This window comes from Anolis carolinensis, chromosome 6 (assembly GCF_035594765.1).
Source record: "Anolis carolinensis isolate JA03-04 chromosome 6, rAnoCar3.1.pri, whole genome shotgun sequence".
Classification (NCBI taxonomy): domain Eukaryota; kingdom Metazoa; phylum Chordata; class Lepidosauria; order Squamata; family Dactyloidae; genus Anolis; species Anolis carolinensis.
The window spans coordinates 113905540-113915495 of NC_085846.1; positions in this window are offsets into that span (position 1 = coordinate 113905540).

Consider the following 9956-nt stretch of genomic DNA (forward strand, 5'->3'; position numbering starts at 1 on the left):
CACTCACATTAATTCTAACTTGGCATTTACATTGACATTATGTGACTGCACTAAAACCTTTTCAGAATGAACGTGAAGTAACATTATATTCCGGAGTTTACAGAAATACTGCAGAAAATGTAAGTAACATGTCAAACTCTTATTAATACAATGGAAGGTTGAAATACAGGATGTCTGGCCAACTAGATTCAGGAAGACTACTCCTTAGTTGAGATAAAAACTACAGTTGGCCTCCCATTTTGCAGAATATATGGGACCAAGACCTCATCAGTACAGAAAAAATCATGACTATTGTAAGCCCCACATCCTCAAACATGAACCAGCAGCCTTAGCTATCACTCCCTTGGATACATTTTAAACCACTTTCCCAATGAACCACCTCTTTCCCTTCCATCATTCTAGGTGACACATCAAAGGGGATGACACTAAAATAGACTCTGTATAAAAAAGAATAATCATCACCAAAATTCAATACCCCCTTTTCTTCTCATTGGGGCAAAATATCATTGAAATACATGGAAGTATAAACCAGTGGTTCCCAATCTTTTTTCGACCAGGGACCACTTTGACCAGGGACTGCTTGACCAGGGACCACTCTCCAACGTTAGTACCAAAAGGGTTACGAATCCATTTTTGGTCAATTTTAGATTCAGTTTGGTTATTTGGGGTGCTGATTCAGAAAATTGCATTGGATAGACCACATCAGCTCTAATTTCTGATACGGACCATATGCCATCCAATAGTCACCATCTGCTTGCCCACAGAAAACCATATTTAATGATCTAGAGCTGATGTGGTCTATCTAATGCAATTTTCTGAATCCTCACCTCAAATAGCTCCAAAAACAGGTCTAAAAACAAAGACACCAAGGCACCCATCTTCCAGGCACCACATGGAAAGGCTAAGCTCAGCAGGAGGGAAGAGGAGGAGAAGCAGCAGTCAGGAGGCTTGTTGTTGCACCTTTTGTAGGTAGTCAGCCTCTCTCCTCCCGACATCCCTGTTGCCTCAGCACTATAAGAGGGTTTTGCGAGATCAGTTACTTTTGTTGCAATGGTGTAGTAATGGTGAAGCCGTGGACCATATTTTTAGTTCTTGAGTCCACTGGTGGTCCATGGACCCCAGATTGGGAACCACTGATATAAATCATTAAAACACATGTATTAAAAGACATAGACAAAGACATACGATTAAAGCACAATGAGATCATTCCTATCAGTAAAATGCCAGTTTAAATTCCCTATTTAAAACTGAGTGGATAGTCCTGCATAGGTCTTTCATTCAGGTTCTAGTTCTGACAGTTCATTTAGCAGCCAAATAAAAATTGGACAAAAACATTTTCATAATCCTAGCTTATAAACACCATAGCATTATACCCGAAAGGATAAAATATATGCTAATTTACTTTTTTGAACCTTCTGATGCACATGCGATCTGCTCAGAGCTGTCGTTCTTACCCAATTACAAGGATGCTTCAAATCACATGGTTTTGTCTGGATGAGCTACAAGCACACACCATTGCTGTAGTTGTTGCTGTTTTTATAGTCATCACATTAATTGATATGAGGGAAATTACAAAATATGAGTAAAAATATTATGAAAGACTATAGTGTTGTGGAATTTTGTTTGGACGCTGGTGAAGAAAGCAGAATGACAGCAGAAGTTGTCTTCAAGATAGTTTACTTTTGGCCAAGAGCAGGTGACAATGTTAGCTAATGCCCAGAAAACGCAATGCCACACCTTGCCTGTAGTGGCTTTCCAATTTATACAATTTTACAGAAGCATGCGCAGAAGCTAACTGACAATGGAATTTACTGACTATTACAATCCTTTTGGACATGCGTAGTTGCCTTGAAACTTATATAACTCATTACTCATCACATCAGGTGAAGTGTCCATAGTTTGCTCCACGTATGCACTATCCTCAGGTGACATGTTCATAGTTCATCCCATGTATGCATCATCCAGCAGCCAAATCATTACTGTAGTTTGCATGACCTTATATTGTGAGCAAAGAGCAAATGTCAGGCAGAACATGTCCTGTCGACACTCTCATGGAAAAACAAGATCTTTGAGCAAGGGTCATCTAGGTAACGGACCTTTAGGATCTTTAAATAAAATATTCAAGAGCTGCTCCATTATGGTATGGGAAGAGGTCCATGGGATGCCACCATGAGTTACCTCACTAGGTGACACCAACCCTAATGATGCCGCTGGGATGTTGGATTGTTGGCTCAGTATTTCTGCCAAATTCTTGAAATATCAAGAACAGTATCAGTGGCCACAATAACAATGACACATGTCCAGCGAAGTTGAGAAAGAGGTTTTCCTTTCCTATATCTCTCTGCCCCATAATGCATGTCCTACATAGAACACAGAAACTGGCTGTGCCGATTGTCAACAGCAACCACATCTCATGGACCTTATCAATATGGAAATGGGTATCACTGACACTAAACTGGCCTATTTATAACATCTGTTCAGGAGGAACATTTTTGCATAGAAAAAAGCAAGCAGGAGGAGACGCCCTTGCCTTGCAGTCGCTTCAGAAACAAACATAATCAATGCACCACAACACACCTGGCCAGATGTATAGATTAAACAGCTCCAAAGCGAAGCTGTTGAAAATAAGCAAATAACCACTAACCAGGTAATTGGAACTCTTTTCATGGTTGGCAGGACAAATCTGTCCCGGTTCTGTGGCTGCATACAAAGCAGTTCCTTAAGATGATTTCTTGCAACTAGGAGATTTCAATCAAGGACTTAGACGCCCGTCTGAAAATGAAGATTGATGTTGCTCATTGGCAATGCAATTTGGTTAAATCTCTTGGACTCAGAGAAAAGAATTGTATGGTTCAGTTCATGGCAGATAATGATGGTCAATTAATCTAAGCGTCTTAGATACATTGGGAATTGGGAGCTTCTGTATCAATTGGGCTATGAATCAGTTCTAGGTTTAGTCTAAAGTAGCTAACCAAGGTCCTAAACCCAGATTACATTATTGTTTCAGCACCCTGGATAACTCTTTTAATGTGTTGTCAAAGGCTTTCATGGCTGGAATCACAGGGTTGTTCTGTGTTTTTTGGGCTGTATGGCCATGTTCCAGAAGTATTCTCTTCCACATCTATGGCAGGCATCTTCAGAGGTTGTGAGTTATGTGCCTCATGTACCTCACAACCTCTGAGGATGTTTGCCATAGATGTGGTTGAAACATCAGGAGTGAATACTTCTGGAATATGGCCATATAGCCCAGAAAACACACAACCCAACTATTTTAATATTTAATAGCTTGGATTCACTCCCCCAATGATATGGAAACCAATTGTTGCTCCTACTAAAACATTTATGTCTAGCTGGAATCGTTCCCCGTCCAACAAGGGATGTGATTCATTTTTATTTTTCTTCCCCAAGGAAACCACAAATAATTCTAGCAATGTTCTTACTAGGTAATAATCTTTGGAAACCGTTCAGTTTGAGGGATGCTTACAATACAAACACTCTTGTGGGGCACCTGTGTGTGTGTATGTGCATTCATGTTGCCCGTCAACTTAAGGGGACCCCCAGGGATTTTTTAAAGCAGGGAATGGTCAAATGTGGTTTTGCTAATATCTGAAATATAGCTAACATCGCACCACCTTGTTTTCCTTGGTGAATTCCCATCCAAATACTAACCAGTGCCAATACTGCTTAGCTTTCAAAATCAGTCAGGACCTGGTGCCTTTAGAGCACATGAACAAACATACAAATATGCATAATGTCCCATTCTGAAGCCTGTTTCTCCAAGAGGGAGGTTTGGCAGCAAATATATGTCCAGGTTCATTCTTCTCTAGACTGTGGAAAAGACATTCAGTTGGAAACCTCCAGTTACTTCCCAAATCCTACTGTTTAGTCTGTTAGACCCATTGGATCAATGAGATTTACCTTTATGTTGGTTGGCAGTTCGGCAATTGATTCAATGGTTCTGCTTAAGTTGGGGTGAACAAATAGAATTCAGGTTGGATTGTGGATTTCCCAATTTTGGATTATGAATAAATGTTATCAAGAACGACAATAATTTCAAGTTTGTAAAATGGGAGTAAAGGATCTGTAGAAACAAAATTGTTTTTGTGTTTACCTGCAAAAATTATTTGTAAACAGCTAAATTAGTTTTTGCCTTCCACAAATAGCACAAACTGGCCGTGCTCTCTGTGACACACACATCCCTATTCAAGCTGCCTTCAAGTCAAATGTAATTTATAGCTTTCTATTCAACATTTCTTCGAATCAGCTCCCTCTCGGGCTCTTCGAAATCCATTTGCCCATTTTGTACCTAATGAAAATAAAATCAGAGCCATCAGCTGCCCTTTTGGTGTACTGGGAATGGGGGACGAGGCCATAGCAAGTTGTACCTTCCTTCCCTGCGTGCCCAATAGATATGTCAAACTACAATTCCCATCTCACTGGATAGTCTGAATGAGGATAATGGGAGTTGTAGTCTGGTGCACATTGAGGACAAAATTGTGGAGGAGAAGAACCTTTCCTCTCCACATCGTAGTTTGCCAGTGATTTGCAATATTAGATCTACATTTAGAGAGAACTGTTGGATGGAATCCATGACTGGAGTTACAAATGCATAACCTGGGCTGTATCCATACTGCAGAAATACTTATTTTACTTACTTAAGCGATCCCTCGTTGTCCGAGTGTAGTGTCTTGGCAGTGGGTACGTAGGTGACTCTGGAGTCCTAGTCTTGACCAGCATGTTCTTCCACAGTGAGGACATCTGTTTCCATGTAGAAGGTGGTCCCAGGCAGGGTTGACTTGATGTGCCTTCCTCTTAGCACATTTCTCCCTTTCGCCCTCCATTCGTGCCTCTTCAAATTCCAAAGCACTGCTGGTCACAGCTGACCTCCAGTACTCAAGGGTAAGGCTTCACATTTCTCTATGTCACAGTTTTTGTGGTTAGCTTTAAACCCATTTTTAAATCTCTTTTCCTGTCCACCAATATTGCAGAAATATAGTGGTTTTCATGTCACATTAATTGCTATGGATTTCTTGTCCCCCTCGATGGATTGTCACCTTGCCGTGGTGAGGGGGCTTGCGTGTTCCGATGAACCTGTGGGCACTGGAGTGATGCACTCCCAGGAGTGGCCGCAGGGGAGGTTCCAGACCAAGCACAATCCGAAGACCCAAAGACCTCAACGGCGGAGCAGGCGGAGGATAACATGGTACATGTTACAACGGCTGTGAAGGCGGAAGAAGGCTGCAACAGACTGAGAAGCCACTGTCGTTGTGTTAACCACACCACTGCTGGAACCTCACTCTGTGAAGACTGTGTGTTGACCGGCCGTGCACCGACCTCCACACATTAAAAAAAATCACGCACAGGCGTCTTCCAACAAAAATAAAAACAAACCTACAAAAGTCCCATGGCGATCAGCGAGTGGCGACGGGGGCAGGACTGTGAAATCTGGAAGCCCCTAGTCACAGACTGGCACATGGGCGGTGGATATGGACTCAGTCGTTCTACCTCAAGGACCGAGGCAGTTGAGTAGTCCGGCAGCTGTATCCATGACTGAGCAGCCCTTTTTAGGATCCGCTCTGCTCACCCCACACGGGGAAGGGGCTAGAAAAGGTGCCCTAAACATAGTCTGCCTCTCCTACCCTGACTGGACTGCCGCGTCCAGAGGGGTCACCACTCTGCGGCCAAAAAAGAAAAATGAACTTTGGAACATGGAACGTACGGACATTGTTAGATAACACTGACAGCGAGCGCCCCGAACGCAGGACTGCTCTCATTGCAAGAGAGCTGGGACGCTTCAAGATCGACATAGCAGCCCTTCAGGAGACCCGGAGAGCAGGAGAGGGGCAGCTGAAGGAAGAAAAGGGAGGCTACACCTTCTTCTGGAAGGGACTACCTGAAGAAGAGCGAAGAAGAATACACGGAGTTGGCTTTGCTATCAGAAACGACCTGGTGAAGCACCTGACTGAAGCACCCACTGGCATCAACGAACGACTTTCAACCCTCCGAATTAACCTTGCCAAAAACCAACAGGCAACCATCATATGCGCCTATGCACCAACTCTAGATGCTGACGAAGACATCAAGGAAAAATTTTACTGTCAGCTGGATACCATCCTATCGGAGATACCTAAGGAGGACAAAATCATCCTCCTGGGGGACTTTAACGCAAGAGTCGGAAGGGACTCTGACCTGTGGCCAGGGATCATAGGAAAAGACGGGGTCGGAAACAGCAACTCGAATGGCATCTTGCTTCTCACCAAATGTGGAGAGCACAACCTTGTCATCACCAACACGCTCTTCCGCCAGAAAAACAAGCTCAAGACATCATGGAAGCACCCTCGGTCAAAGCATTGGCACCTCCTGGACTATGTTATCACACGTGCCAGAGACCGCCGCGATGTGCTTCTCACAAGAGCCATGACAGGTACTGATGACTGCTGGACAGACCACAGGCTAATCCGATCCACGATGGCTATCAAGATCGTCCCCAAACGCAGACTCCAAGGAAGGAAAACAAGGCGAAAAATGAACACCCAAGCCCTTCAGGTGCCCTCCAAACGAGCCCTTCTCCAAACAACACTCAAAGATCATCTACCCACAGAACACCCCGAAAATGTTGAGGAACATTGGAACAAACTGAAGACCTCCATCATCACAGCCTGCGAAGAAAGCATTGGATACCTAACTAAGAAACATCAAGACTGGTTTGATGATAACGACAAAGAGATCCAACAGCTGATTGATAACAAAAGGAAAGCCTTCCAAACATGGCAGAGAGACACCAACTGTGCTGCCAAGAAAAAGATCTATGCCAGTGCAAAAGCCGAGGTCCAAAGAAGGACCAGAGAACTCAAGAACATCTGGTGGACAAAGAAGGCTGAAGAAATCCAACACCTTGCAGATACCCATGACGCTCAGGGATTTTTCAAAGCCACAAAGATCATTTATGGACCAAGAAACCATGGCATACAGCCCCTACGCTCATCAGATGGAACCAAAATTCTGAAGGACAAAACATCAATTGCACTACGTTGGAAAGAGCACTACCAGAACCTGCTGAATCGCAGCTCCAATGTGGCCGAAGAGACCCTCTCACAAATCCCGCAACAACAAACCAGGGATGAGCTTGCAGCACTGCCTAGTTTGGAAGAAGTCAGCAATGCCATCAGCCAACAAAAAAACAACAAAGCTAGCGGACCTGATGGGATTCCCGCTGAAATCTTCAAAGAGGGTGGACCTGAGCTGATGCAACAACTCCACCAGCTTATTGAAAAGGTGTGGATGACCGAGAAAATCCCAGCAGACTTCAAGGATGCCACCATCATCACCCTTTTCAAGAAAGGGGACAGAACAGACTGCGGGAACTATCGTGGTATCTCCCTTCTAACCTCCGCCGGGAAAATCCTCGCAAGAATCCTTGCAAACCGCCTTCTCCCTGTCTCAGAAGACACCCTCCCAGAATCCCAGAATGGCTTCCGCCCCTCCAGAGGAACAGTGGACATGATCTTCACTGCTCGACAGCTCCAAGAAAAATGCAGGGAACAAAACCAACCTCTGTACATGGCATTCATTGACCTTGCAAAGGCATTCGACACAGTGAATCGCAGCGCTCTCTGGACCATCCTCCAAAAAATCGGGTGCCCTGACAAATTTGTGAACATCCTGCGGCTCCTCCATGATGACATGATGGCAACAGTCTTGGACAGCAACGGCTCCCAAAGTGACCCATTTAAGGTTGAATCAGGTGTCAAGCAGGGATGTGTTATTGCCCCCACCTTATTTTCCATCTTCATCGCTATGATACTTCACCTTGTTGATGGGAAGCTTCCCACCGGAGTGGAAATCATCTATCGGACAGATGGCAAGCTATTTAACCTCAGCAGACTGAGAGCCAAAACCAAGGTCACCACAACATCTGTTATAGAACTCCAATATGCTGATGACAACGTAGTCTGTGCGCGTTCAGAAGAAGACCTACAAGCCACTCTAAACACCTTCGCAGAAGCATACGAGAAGCTCGGCCTCTCACTGAACATCGAGAAAACCAAAGTGCTCTTCCAACAGGCACCAGCTAATCCCTCTGCAAAGCCAGGAATACAGCTTAACGGTGCAACATTAGAAAATGTTGACCATTTCCGCTACCTTGGTAGCCACCTCTCCACAAAAGTCAACATCGACACTGAAATACAACACCGCCTGAGCTCTGCGAGTGCAGCATTTTTCCGTATGAAGCAGAGAGTGTTCGATGACCGGGACATCCGTAGAGAGACCAAGGTGCTTGTTTATAAAGCCATTGTCCTCCCAACCCTGCTCTATGCCTGCGAAACGTGGACTGTGTACAGACGTCACACCAAACTCCTGGAGCGTTTCCATCAGCGTTGTCTCAGGAAAATCCTGCAAATCTCTTGGGAAGACAGGCGGACAAATGTCAGCGTGCTTGAGGAAGCAAAGACCACCAGCATTGAAGCGATGCTCTTACGCCATCAACTCCGTTGGACTGGCCACGTTGTCCGAATGCCCGATCACCGTCTCCCAAAGCAGCTCCTCTACTCTGAACTCAAGAATGGGAAACGGAATGTTGGAGGGCAGGAAAAGAGATTTAAAGATGGGCTCAAAGCCAACCTTAAAAACTGTGGCATAGACACTGAGAACTGGGAAGCCCTGGCCCTTGAGCGCTCTAATTGGAGGTCAGCTGTGACCAGCAGTGCTGCGGAGTTTGAAGAGGCACGAACGGAGGGCTTAAGGGAGAAACGTGCCAAGAGGAAGGAGCGTCAAGCTAACCCCGACCGGGACCGCCTTCCACCTGGAAACCGATGTCCTCACTGCGGGAGAATATGCGGGTCAAGAATCGGTCTCTTCAGTCACCTAAGAACACACGCCCAAGATACCAAGGTTGGAAGACCATCGTCCTCGAACGTCGAGGGATCGCCTAAGTAAGTAAGTAAGTAAGTAAGTAAGTATGGATTTCTTGTATTGTGAGATATTTGTTTCAGGTTATTTTTGAAGGTGTCTATCAACACCTACAAGTCACATTTTTTCTCAAAGAAAGATATAAATGCTTCCTATGTTCCCACCTAGAGGTCTAAATCTTGTTGGTTCCATAGGATGAATTCCAAAATAAAAGTTCCAAAGGATCCAGATTATGCCAATGGTGAACGATGGCCAGATTCAAGATGCAAGATTTCCCTACTTGAGCTTCTTTCTCTTTCAGTCAAACTTGGCCTGGGCAGCCCTTCAAACTGAGGACATCTTTAGAGAGACAATTGCTCCTTGGAAACCCATAAAAAGGCGAAACTGGGCTGGCCATGTGCCGGAGGGGCTTCTTCCTTGGCCAGCCAGCCACCCACTAAAGTACACAGAAATCTATAATACGTGTAGAGATACAGTTGTCCTATTACTAACTAATATGCAGAATAGAACAATGGTAACAGACAAATTATAATCTTTACAGGCGCATGAGTAATGCACAAATGAAAACTGTTTACAACACTACATCAAACATTATATTCATGCTTGTATGTTTTTTTTAGTAACAGACAAGTATGTTCAGTGACTGAGTACAACACTTTGAATTTCAGTATTGTCCCACGTAGAATAAAGTCTTAGAAATGCATGGTCAAAGGAATAAACAACTGATAATATCTTCTGTAAATTGTGGTTCACACTGTAGATAAATTCATCATTGTCCCATGCAAGTTAATGTCCCGGAGATGCGCAAAAGGAATGTAAAACATAAGGAATGTAGAACAACAAGGATTCCTGGGTATTTTATAATCCTTGTTTCTGGATCAAAATCCCTTCTTCAGGTAGCTTCTGAGGGTGCTTTCATGCGTTTGTAGTAGACTCTCCTGAAGCTTTTGTAAACTATATTTTAAAAAGACAACATAATAGATTTGCTGTTGTGTTGTACTCAGTCAATGAACATACTTATCTGTTACTGAAAAAACATACAAGCA